At 30.9% G+C, this 11,911-nt stretch overlaps 1 long non-coding RNA gene across 1 annotated transcript; it reads right to left on the minus strand.

Moving 5' to 3' along the window:
• Positions 1–9,003: 9,003 nt before the first annotated feature.
• LOC134267043 (uncharacterized) lies at positions 9,004–10,750 on the minus strand. Its single transcript, XR_009992083.1, has 3 exons — positions 10,682–10,750; positions 9,231–9,268; positions 9,004–9,047 (listed from the first exon to the last, which is right to left on the minus strand). It is a non-coding gene; the product is annotated as an uncharacterized LOC134267043 (long non-coding RNA).
• Between the last annotated feature and the right edge of the window lie 1,161 nt (positions 10,751–11,911).

Consider the following 11,911-nt stretch of genomic DNA (forward strand, 5'->3'; position numbering starts at 1 on the left):
TTCGAAGCGTAACCGCCATTCAAGCCAATTTACACCTTTCTTCATTTTTAAAAATCTACGACGGACGGTTAGTGCAATGATTTAAATTCGGAAATATTCAATTTTCTGTCTCAAATGTACGTAAGCCAAGAGGGCTCATTCGAGATTCAAGTTTCGAAATACGAGATTCAAAATTCGAGATTCGAAATTTGAGTTTCAAGATTCAAAATCCAGATTAACCAATCAAATGCGGGTTTAACATTTGATTACTCCCCTTTATTATGTTTTATCTATCAATAAATCGTTTAATATATTTATAACAAATGAGTCATTTGATTAAATTACAATGCAAGAAAGAGTGTTTTATATATTAGAAGGAAAGTTAAATAATCATTGGGTTTTTGATCAGCAAGATATACTTCAATTTATATTATGATTTCTTAAATATTAAATAGAATACATATATCAGGAATATATATATACTTTTACATTGTGTACTTTATTTAAAGGGTTGTTGACTTAATAATAAAGTTAAAAATAGTGCCTAAAGATTAACAAAATCCCCAACCCTACCCGCAACACCTGCCAATTTTTCCCGACACAGAAAATGTTACTTTAAAAACTTGAAAGGCAATGTAGCCTTGAAAAATAAAAACGTTTTCCTAATAGAGGGAATGCATAAAAATAAAGTTTTCAATTACGTATCTTCATCTAAGCCTTTGACTTCTTGAATTAATTAACAATTATATATACAATCCAGATTGAAAATATGAATAGGAATAAATTCAGCATTCATATTATCTTATATCACACAGTAGATTAGTCTTAATTAGCTTCAGAACTATAGCGTTATGGTTTTATATTTTAGTCTCTGACCATAGCGTTATGGTCAAAGATTAAAATATACTCGGTTTTTATTTATAAAGTTTATAAGTTTATAAACTTCAATGGGAATTGAAGTGGCACGGTACGTGAGCAAATCTTCTGAGAAGGCCTTCTTCACAGGATTTGATCACGTGACTGACCTACTTAAATTCCAATTGAAGTTTATAAACGTGTTATAATTTCTTAAATAAAATAGTATTTAGAATGTTTAATTCTATTAAAAAAAACGGTGTAGTAATCACTTTTCCGTAGGATTTTATATATAATATACCAAATTTTAATTGCAACTTTTCAATATTGCGCCTTCTTCGTACTATGTTCTTCATACACCAGACAATGAAATGTGTCTTTTAAATTAGAATAATTTGTAAAGTTACTCCGTATTTGTCGATGAATTCATAAGATAGTGTTGGTTTAATTTATATACAAAGTTTCTTTAATGTATGACAGAAAGTTGCTACAAAACAATGGAATTTTGGGACAACCCTCGTACCTTGTCTTTAAAATGCATTATTTAAGATAGGAAACGAAGAACTAATAATATGCGAGGAATGGAATTGGTTTTAATTACATGCATGTATTATTGCATTCTGCATTAACTGGTATGCATTAAACATGGTATAATTACATTTATCCTAATTAATTTAATTTACAAAAAAAAAACAATTATGTTTAACTAAAAGTAACACATTGCAATCTACCGGTTGCAGAGGCCTAGTGGTACGACAGTGGTACGACAAAACAATTTTTAATCATGTTTTTGAATCTCAATATAAACTACGAGGGCCGTTCAAAAATTACGCGGAATGTGCTATTATTTACTCTTACAGACGTAATTTTGTTATGGAATTTCACAGAAATATGTATCTTAAAGATTCGAATAAATTTTGGGCAAAATTTCTGTATATTAAATAAATTCTACTAAAATTATAGGTATGTTGATATCGCTGAAGGAGAGGTACGGAGCACGACAAAAAATGTGAAGCAAAAACATGCGGAATCCAAAATTTAAGTCATAAATTTTCTATAATTTGCGATATTTTTCGACAATTTTCTCAAATGTATCTTTATATTGTTCTATTATTATGCATTTAGATTTCTGACGTGATATTTGAAGAACTAACAGAAATATAGTGATTTTTCTCTAATGCGATTCCCGTGAAAACGACTGTGAAAATGACGTCTCCTGAATTGACGGCGCACCACACTTTTGTTAAATTACGTGTAATGCTCGAGATTTCGCCAACATAAATCCAAAATATGCATAATAAAAGATGTAATAAACTTGGTTATTCGTGAAATTTGCCTACAAATAGCAAATTGGAATTTTAGACCGTTATACCTCTGTAAAAAGGCTATACGGGAGGACGGGACGAAGATTATCGACGAAAACTTTATCCGGACTGTAAAGAACGTGATTGAGAGTCACCAATATCACACTACATCTCATAATAATGCCTGTGACGTCGAAGATTTTGCTGCTCCGTCACTTAATGATATGTCCTGAAAAATCACTCAAAATTGATACCAATTTAAAATATTTTGATATGAAATTTTTCAGACCATATAAGTAAAGATTCTTTTATATTATGTGTGACAATTTGCCCGATTATGTCGTCAAATATTTTTTCTGTGCAACAACTCCGCGTAAATTTTGAACAACCCTCGTATTTTCGCTTCCGATGTGTTTTTACACCCAATCGATGTTCTTAATCGACCGAAAATAGTTAGACTTAAAAAGAAAACCCAATTGTTCTTCGAAGTGACTTTAGATAGCAGAGCTCTAAACGTTTTTTTTTTTGAGAATAGGAAGCCTTTACCAAGTGTCTGTCAATTAAGTTCAGCCTCCAATATATTACTATGTGATATTGAACAACTGAAAAGTAAGGAAAAAATATTTAAGTTTATCTATAGTCAATGAGGACAATTTTATTTTCGAAGAAATACTATAGACATAATGTAGTTTATGTGTCTTTCGAACTTGTAAGTATTAAGTACAGTGTTTAAAGAAGAAGAAGAAGGTACAGTTTATGCTTTAGTGTGCCCTAAACATTTAATGTTCTTTTAAAAAGTAATGACATTGACTTTCATGTAAGTTGAGTGTATGAAAATAATGAATCATTTAATCATTAAAGGATAAGCTGTGAAGGAGGATCACTTTGGAAATATGGCGTCATATGTTTGATAAATTTACAAGTTGAAAGGAGCAAAATGCTACTGAAAACTGATGGTTTTTGCAATATTTTAAGAAAATTGGGCAAAATGCACAGGTTCATAAGTGCAATTACATGTAGCATTGGAAAACAAACATTAACAGATTTTTATTTAAACCATATCCTGTTCTTTGTCTTCTGACTTCCAAAAAATGGAATATTTGGCATCCATTTCTTTGTTTTGTGTTTATCCTTTCTGAAGATTTTCAAGAGACAATGACATTAAACATTATCTCTTCTAGTACGTTCAATATTTTATAATTAGAAGGTTTATACAGGATGCAGCATTTCATAAATCATCACAACTCGTTTAATGTAAACATGACCTTAAATTGTGCAATTCTGCATCCTTGAATATGATTATTCATATCATTATATATAGTTAGCAGTGTATATGTTAGTTTACCTCGTGTAGATTTGGACGGTGCTAAGATTTCGTCTGGAACTGCATCTGTTGTTTGCAGAACGAACGGTGTAAGGGAATGTTGGCGTAGAGGGTACGAGGTATATGGTAGAGGCGCTGTGTGGCCGTAAGGTAAAAACGAAGTATAGGTGTGCCGTATTCCCGAAGGTCCACCAATATGCAATTCCAGAAATAAAACAAATGATAAGGGATTCCGAGTCTAAACGATGGCAACAAATTATATAAATCAGCAGACAGACATATTAAAATGATCGAGTCGGATATGGCCGAAGTGGCCCCGGACTCAGAGTCCTGCTATCAAAATATATCAATCTTATGTTAAAAATTAATTATCTTTTTGTGTATTATGTACATGTAATTGATGAAAATGGTTTAAACATAAGCGCCATCATTTGAGCGATGAAGTGAATAATTTATAAGTAAAATTCGATTTACAATAAATAGATTGAAAAAACACAGTTTGTAAAATTGTCCATTTGATTTAAAACCGAATCGCAGCTTTGTTCGCGCACAAATCTTCCCAAATCAATTATGACTGATGAATCTATATTGAAGAACTTTTTGATAATATTTCTTTTATTTCAATGCCTTTTGGCAAACGAAAGATGTCTTAGACCAAACCATGACAAAGAGATTGGAAAAAGATTGCCTCTTTCTCCTTTCGCGGTGCTCAACGACATAGGGTTTCAAATGTGTTTTAGAGAATGTGAGGCTTTTGCTATGTGTTTATCAATTAATTTCAGTCCCAGATTGTTAATGTGTGAGTTGAACAGTGATAAGGAAAATGCGACTATATCTTTAGTTGATGATGATGATTTTATCTACAAAGAAATACCGGATGTTGTACGTATTGAATGTTTGGATTTTTTTTTATAATGTACTTTATAATTTGTGAATATTGGGAAATTTGAGACTTTTTTGTACTTTGCAATTAAGTAAGTGTTTTATTCTGACTTTCTACAATAACTACAACTTACTATGATCTTTTATAGTTTCCATTTCCTACGGCGCCGTTGTTGGGTCAGGTAAAAAAAAATCAAACAATATTTTTATTTGTTTGGACGAATGAGAAAATTCGTTCGGACAAAATAGTTAGTACATATAATTTAATTTTTATTTGTTTTAATTATAAATATAGATGAATGAAAATTTCTTAAGTGACCACTTACTCAAGTATTTAAAATTCCACGAACTTTTAATTTCCTCTCAACAATTTCCGTGTTTCATCCTAATTTCGGAAATATTGAGCTGTTATTTTTTTAAGATAACCTTCCTAAGAGGAATTGAAAAAGACGAGGTATGATAAAATCCAAGTTTTGTCCATTATTTGATCGATAAATCAAAACATACTATAAATTGTTAAAGGTGATGATAAAGGACTTAAAACGCTGATTGTTTGAAACCAAAGACTTATTTCGATTAGAAGCATAATTATACATGGAGACTACAGGAAGGATAAAAAATGACGTTTTATCTTTCTGCATTTCTGAATTGATTTTTTCTTTAGTATACATTTCACTTTCAGAATCATAAAACACATACTTGCCCTTTTGAGATTTTTATGAACAAAATGCATACTAAGGCTTAAACTAAGTTTAATACATGATGCGTCTTTTGCTGTGTTTTATAATTGATGAAAAAATAATGAACGTGAGTTAATTCAGAAACTGATATAAATTGTATTCGTCCTTTGATATCTGTAATGCAGGTAAAACTAATACTCATTTTGTAACAGGGAAAACCGAGGGCTTTTGATTAATGAACTATTTTATCGCTCTTTGAGAATCATGTTAGAGAATTCTTAAATAATTTTGGTTGTCCATCTTAGGGTGCAATTATTTTCCCTCCTTAAAACGTTTTAATACACACACCTCCCAACCTTATTAATATTCAGGGTCATGAACCCAAGGGAGCAATCATTGCATCAGATATTTTCTTTAAACAAGGAAAGACAACTCAAGATTTTCTTTAATGGTATCGTCAGTTTCTTTTATCAATTTATATACATTTAAATTGTGATAAAATGGGGGGGGGGGGGGGAGAGAAAAAATATTGAGATATGTTTTATATCATTAAGATCACTTCTGGTTTATTTTTATGTTGAATAAGTTAAACATTAACACACAGTGTATTTTCAGTATGAAATACTGCATAGGTATATGAATGTGTTCACTAAATTTCTGTTTAATAAATACAGGTAAATTGAGTTACAGGTATACCTGATTTCACAAAAGCTACATATCTGCAGCTGCTAGTACATGTAAATATTTCTGGAAGGTATCTATCTACATAATCATATTCAGTTATTAATTTTTTCTGTTAACTGAATTCAACAAAAATAATTTAAACTGATATGCACACCATTTATATATCATGACTCATATTGAAAAAAAGACAAAGTAAACAAACAGTATGCAATTATATTTACAAGAAATTTACTAAGCACTACATGTAGACAGACAATGGAATGTCAACAACAAATAAGTTGTATAATACAGGCATATGTTATAATAAAGATTATGCTGTTTAAATATGAAGTAAAAATTTATAAATCAATATTTAGATACCCTTCACAAGATCTCCAAATTTTGACTATTTTTAATAAACAAGATTAAGTGCACATGTACATTATAAATACTTTTTTTTCCTACTCAAAAAAATTCAAGTTCCATTTTTTAAAGATAATCAACCTTATAATAAAATTCATAGTAAAAATATTCAAGTGTTTCTTTTTTTACTGATCTGGTTTAAAATACATGTGTAATTACAATATGTAATTCATATAGTTTAAGTTTAAGCATGCAATACCAGTGAGAGTACATGTAGCTATTACCTCCCTTTTTTGCAAACATTCTCTATACTGTGATTAAATTAAAAACATTAGTTTTAAGTTATAAATCTTATCTTATCATTTCATAACCTATGAAGTCACCTGCATGGCACAGTGGCAAGAGCATCTGCTCGAGAGTCATGAGTAAGGAGTTGATCTATAAATTGCTAGTTCGAAATCCCACAGTCGGACATAGATGCGACTGTATATACAGAGGTCCTGTGTTGCAGTAGGCGCTAGCACCAAAAAGATCCCTCATTGCTCAATTAGCCTTGTGTGCCAAGTAAAGGACTAAATTTGCAGCTCTACACCGACAAATGTTGGCATCCCCATATGAGTGAACATTTCTCAAGAAGAATGTTAAACAACGTACAAATAAACAATAAACTATAGAGTACATGTATTTGAATTTGCAAATTCTTTTTTTCTGAGAAAGGGATCCTCATATGATGTTTAGATATGGTTCATATTAGTAGAAAAGTACTGTATCATCCCAGCTAATCTTCATGAATTCAGAAACCATTTGTTACATGTATATGGCCTGAAAAATATAAAATGTCAATGCATTAACATAAAAGCATATGATTGATATTTTTATAATTCATCATAAATTAATTGAATCAATAAAATAAAGTCACACTTGTTATCTTGAAATGCTCATTGGACTGCTGAAAAAAAACCCATATATCCAAGAGATTCCGGGTAAGATATATAGAAAAAAAATATCTTTCAAGGGACTTTTAAATGACTTTCATATCTCAATGTGTTCAAAATATCACCCAGTGTCAACTGTCAAAGATATATACCAAAGTTCAAATCTAAACAGAGTATATAAAATTCATATACATGTATGCCATCATCGATGCAAGCCACGGGTTTTGTGTCCATTCTATTTCCACAAACGTTTGTGGAAATAGAATGGACACAAAACCCGTGGCTTGCGACGATGGTATGCCATTTACAGTTGTTAAATCAATCTATTATTGTTCATTAGTAATCTGCATGAGAAAGAGATATGCACAAAATGAGCAAATTAAATTTATTAACAAAAGTAAATCATATAAATGCAATTCCAAGTGTTTGCAAATCATTCATCCAATTTGTAATACTGTCATGAACGTCAACATACCCTAGGTAGTCAAAGTTTTTTTTATTTTAAGATACTGTTGTTTAACTGTACTTATTTAGACTGCACTGTATTCACTTGTTTTCCAACAGTACACATTTTTCATATTATCTGAAATCCATCATTACTATCATGATGAGAGTTATGGCCCTTTTCTGTAACCCCAAAATATTGCTTTCTTTCTGAAAATTGTGGCTGTTTTGACCTTACATAGATATCAACTTAAGTCTCCATAAAATAGGAATTTAAATTATGAAAATTTAAATTATTTTAATCTCTACTTAACTTAAAAGCCAACAAATAAACAAAATGATTTTCCAATATTTACATAGGACTTTTAAGATAAACATTCTGTTTCTAATTATGGCACATCCATTACCCTTGATTCTGGGATTCAATACTAGGATGTTTTCGTTCAAAAAATATGATGTATCGTGGCCCTGATAATCTTGAATAGATTTCATAATAAAAGGCTTCAGCCTTAAATATTCCAGAATAAAACTTTGATCCCCCACTGTGGACCCACCCTACCCTATAAAGCTATATGATCTGAACAAATCTAAATCTGCTCTTAACTATCTCAGAGTGACTAATAATGACCTGTCTATTCTTGAAAAGAATTGAGATTTAATTTTTTGTCTACGGATTACTATCCTTCTCTCTATTTTATTGCCATACTCTATATACATCAATAACATATCATCACCAGTAATCAACATATCTTCTCTTTGGACTTGACATCCTTTCCTAGATTCTCGTGGTTGAAGCTTCCATCAGATACAGCTGAACTACAAATATGATTAATAAGTTAATACAATCCTCTACATTTAATTAATCCAAATAAAATAAAAGCATTTGCAATAATGTGGAAAGAAAACTGAATGAAAATTACTGAAAAATATCACTGCACTACATGCAAATCAGAAAAATATGTAAAGCAATCATTTACAGTTTGCATAATGTGCTGATTTATGTATCTGCATAAATTTCAGTTCATTAAATTGTTTGCTGAAACAGACAACCAACTGTATTTATAAATTCTCTTTAAATGGATTTTCTTCTGCCTTTGAACTTACATGTACTATTATGCAGCATGATAATATGAGAATTTTTTCACCCATTTTTTATTATTAAAGTATCTGCTGAAAATAGAACAGAATGTGATTAAATCTTTTGAGAATTAAACAAAAACAAAAATCACTGATGCATGATTTTCAATTATATTGACCCTTTTATCAACATCTCTCTCTCTTTATCTCTCTCTCTCTCTCTCTCTCTCTCTCTCTCTCTCTCTCTCTCTCTCTCTCTCTCTCTCTATATATATATATATATATATATATATATATATATATATGTAACTTTACACATGATTCTTTTATACATTGATATACCTGTACATGTAGATATTGGAGTAATTGGGCATGCTTAATTTTTTTTATTTGTTTATTACAATCAGGAAGATCAGGATGATAATAATTAAATAATAATGTTGCATATTAAATATGTTATAATTTTATCCTTACAATTACATATACAATACTCACAACAGGCAATCCTTGAACATGCACATCACTGTCTTCAGAGAATATCCTGCAAGAAATATTCAATCATTGCACATTACAAATGAATTGATTTTATTTTCTTTTTTAAAAGTTTATATTTGCTTTTTTTGTTTTATTTTAATGAAATTATCATTTTTGTGCATTTAATACAAATTTCAATAATGTTTGTTTATTTAACCTTATAGGGTCAATTGTGTTATTTTTGTCATACCTAGAGATGGCTGTTCAAAATGTACTCTACAGCTGTACCTTTTGCTGAACCTGCAATAGACAAACAACACATTGAAATATTTAAACAATATGTAAATTAAATACATGTACTTCTACAAACAAAAATGCAAAACATCAATGTAATTATCATACGCAATATCTTTTCATTACACAGATTGATGCACGCATGCATGTAATTTATTATACCCCCCGCCTGAAAAGCGGGAGGGTATATTAAGTAATCGGTCTGTCTGTCCGTCTGTTATGCTTTGGTGTACCCATCTCTTATCCGCTAATTCCTCTCATACCACTGAGTGATATTTAATGACTTTCACAGAATCTATATTGCATAATGCAATTGTGCATCTTCTATTTTACTTTTTTGATACGCCACATATTTGGGTTTTCCCATAGCAAAACATGGACACAGTCATTATATTCATATGAGAATTAGCGGTGGGTATCATTTAGTGTCAGAGCTCATTGCTCACAGTACCTTTAGTTTTCTAACATTTATACTTTTTCAGTAGCTACTTTTAGATGGGCAATACTTTAAATGGGGATATAGTGGTACACATAGAAATATTTAAAATTTTCATAAACTGCATATGTGATTGATTGATTGCAATTGTATAATGTTTAGAATATCCCTCTTAAGAATTTTTCACTCATATGGAGACGCCACCACTTGCCGGTGGAGGGCTACAAATTTTGGATGAGGGCCTTTGAGCAGGGAGGAATCTTTTTTGTGCCAGCACCTACAGCGACATGGGGCCTCGTTTTATACGGTCTCATCCAAGGACCAGTCTCCACGTCCCACAGTGGGATTCGAATTAGCGACTTAAGGATTGACTCCTTACTTCTCGACTCTAGAGCAGACTCTAGAACTAATCACTGCGCCACGCGGGCGACAACTGCATATGTGAAGTTTCATACCTGATATAAACACAAGTATGTGAGAACTGCATTGACATCATCTGATCATAAATTCTATGATATTAAATTAGAAAAGTAAGAACCATATTTTGATCAGAAGGCTCTAGTGAAAACTGCATGATTGATATAAAAAGCTGACACTATTAAAACTGCAAACAAATGTAAACAAACCTTTAATCCTTTATCCAGGTACACATGTATATGTGTAGAGGAAATTCGGAAGGACTTCTTGTGCATACGGATAGAATTAAATTTTAATCTCTTGGTATTTGAAAAAACACATATGACTCTCACAAGTTATTGGGTATTGATAAGTAAGAATAATGACTTTTATACGCGTAACTCTGCATGTGCATGCATAGTAGACTACCTTACAAGTAGGAACGAACTATAGCACACCTGCATTTTCTCTTCAATTTTAGACATGCTATTAACAGCATTTGACAAACATGCCCTAAAATATTTAGTCATTTTTTTGCTAGAGGTAATCGAAAAAATAAAAGTAATTCTACTTACGAGTGTTTTTGTTTACTAAATCAATGTATGTGGGTTAATCTTGACCATCACAACTACTCCATTCCACGTGGAAACATGTTTACAAAATCGAGAGGTGCTGTTTTGACACTTTAAAGTGCAATAGCACTTGACAGAATAAGAAACTGCAAACATACTTTCACTTTTCAGGTAAAGAAACGTTTGTTTTTCAACTTTTTGCAATTTACAAATCTTATAAATCGAGATAACATAAAGTTTTACCTCTTTTTTCATGTTAAATTTCTCTCTCGATTTTCACCTGTATCATGTTGGTCTCGCTGAATTCTCGCGAGGAAAGCTGTTCGGACGTTTACGGATTTTGTTCATATTCTATTACGTTTATCTCCGAATTCTTCCGATTTATGCTAATGAGGTTAGGAGGTGTGATACATGTACAAGTAAATTTTACAATATAACTTTTAATATCAAAATGAAATATACATTTTGTTTCTCATGAATTTGAAGTCTGAGAAACCAAAGAGATTTTGAAATATTATTTCAATGAAACATTTGAAGACTTATCAGAGACATGTCAGAAATAAAAATGTTAATCATAGTGTTGAAGCAAGCGAATCATTAACTGTGTCTAGACAACTTATACTTTGAGATATTTTACATTCATATGTGCGTCTGCTTTCCAAGGACTTCCATAATTCTAGATCATGTACAAATCAATACCTTCTCCCCGTCCTTAAGTATATTTTATGTTTTAGTAGGTAATATAATATATACATTTAATTTCTTTCGTTTGAGGAACGAATTAGACAGAAACTATCTTTTACTTGGTATGACAATGAATAACTTTTTTTGTAATTACAAGGTTTTTACTCGGATTCATGGTAAATATCATGTGGTTTTTAAGAGTCAGTCTCGGTAGCAAGGCTATGTAAGAGATGAATAGTGGTTTAAATGCCAGTTTTAGGATGACACATAGGGCACGATAAAAGTTAAAATTCTATCTTTTTTCAGTCAATCCAACATAACTATCTACGTACATGTATATAAAAATTGATTTATATTTTGCATGCTATATGTACATTGTACAATAAATCTGATACGTGTTGTTGGTATATCTTAAAAGTGTGTTGTTTTTTATTGTATATCGCGTACTTTCATTTGAGTGTAATGAATGCATTTAAAGCGTAGAATGTGCAAAAACATGGATTTGGCATTTTTATAAATCACAAAATCGTTCAATTATCCTTTTTTCAT

This window comes from Saccostrea cucullata, unplaced genomic scaffold (assembly GCF_032062105.1).
Source record: "Saccostrea cucullata isolate Sc308-1 unplaced genomic scaffold, CSIRO_AGI_Scuc_v1 ctg13064, whole genome shotgun sequence".
Classification (NCBI taxonomy): domain Eukaryota; kingdom Metazoa; phylum Mollusca; class Bivalvia; order Ostreida; family Ostreidae; genus Saccostrea; species Saccostrea cuccullata.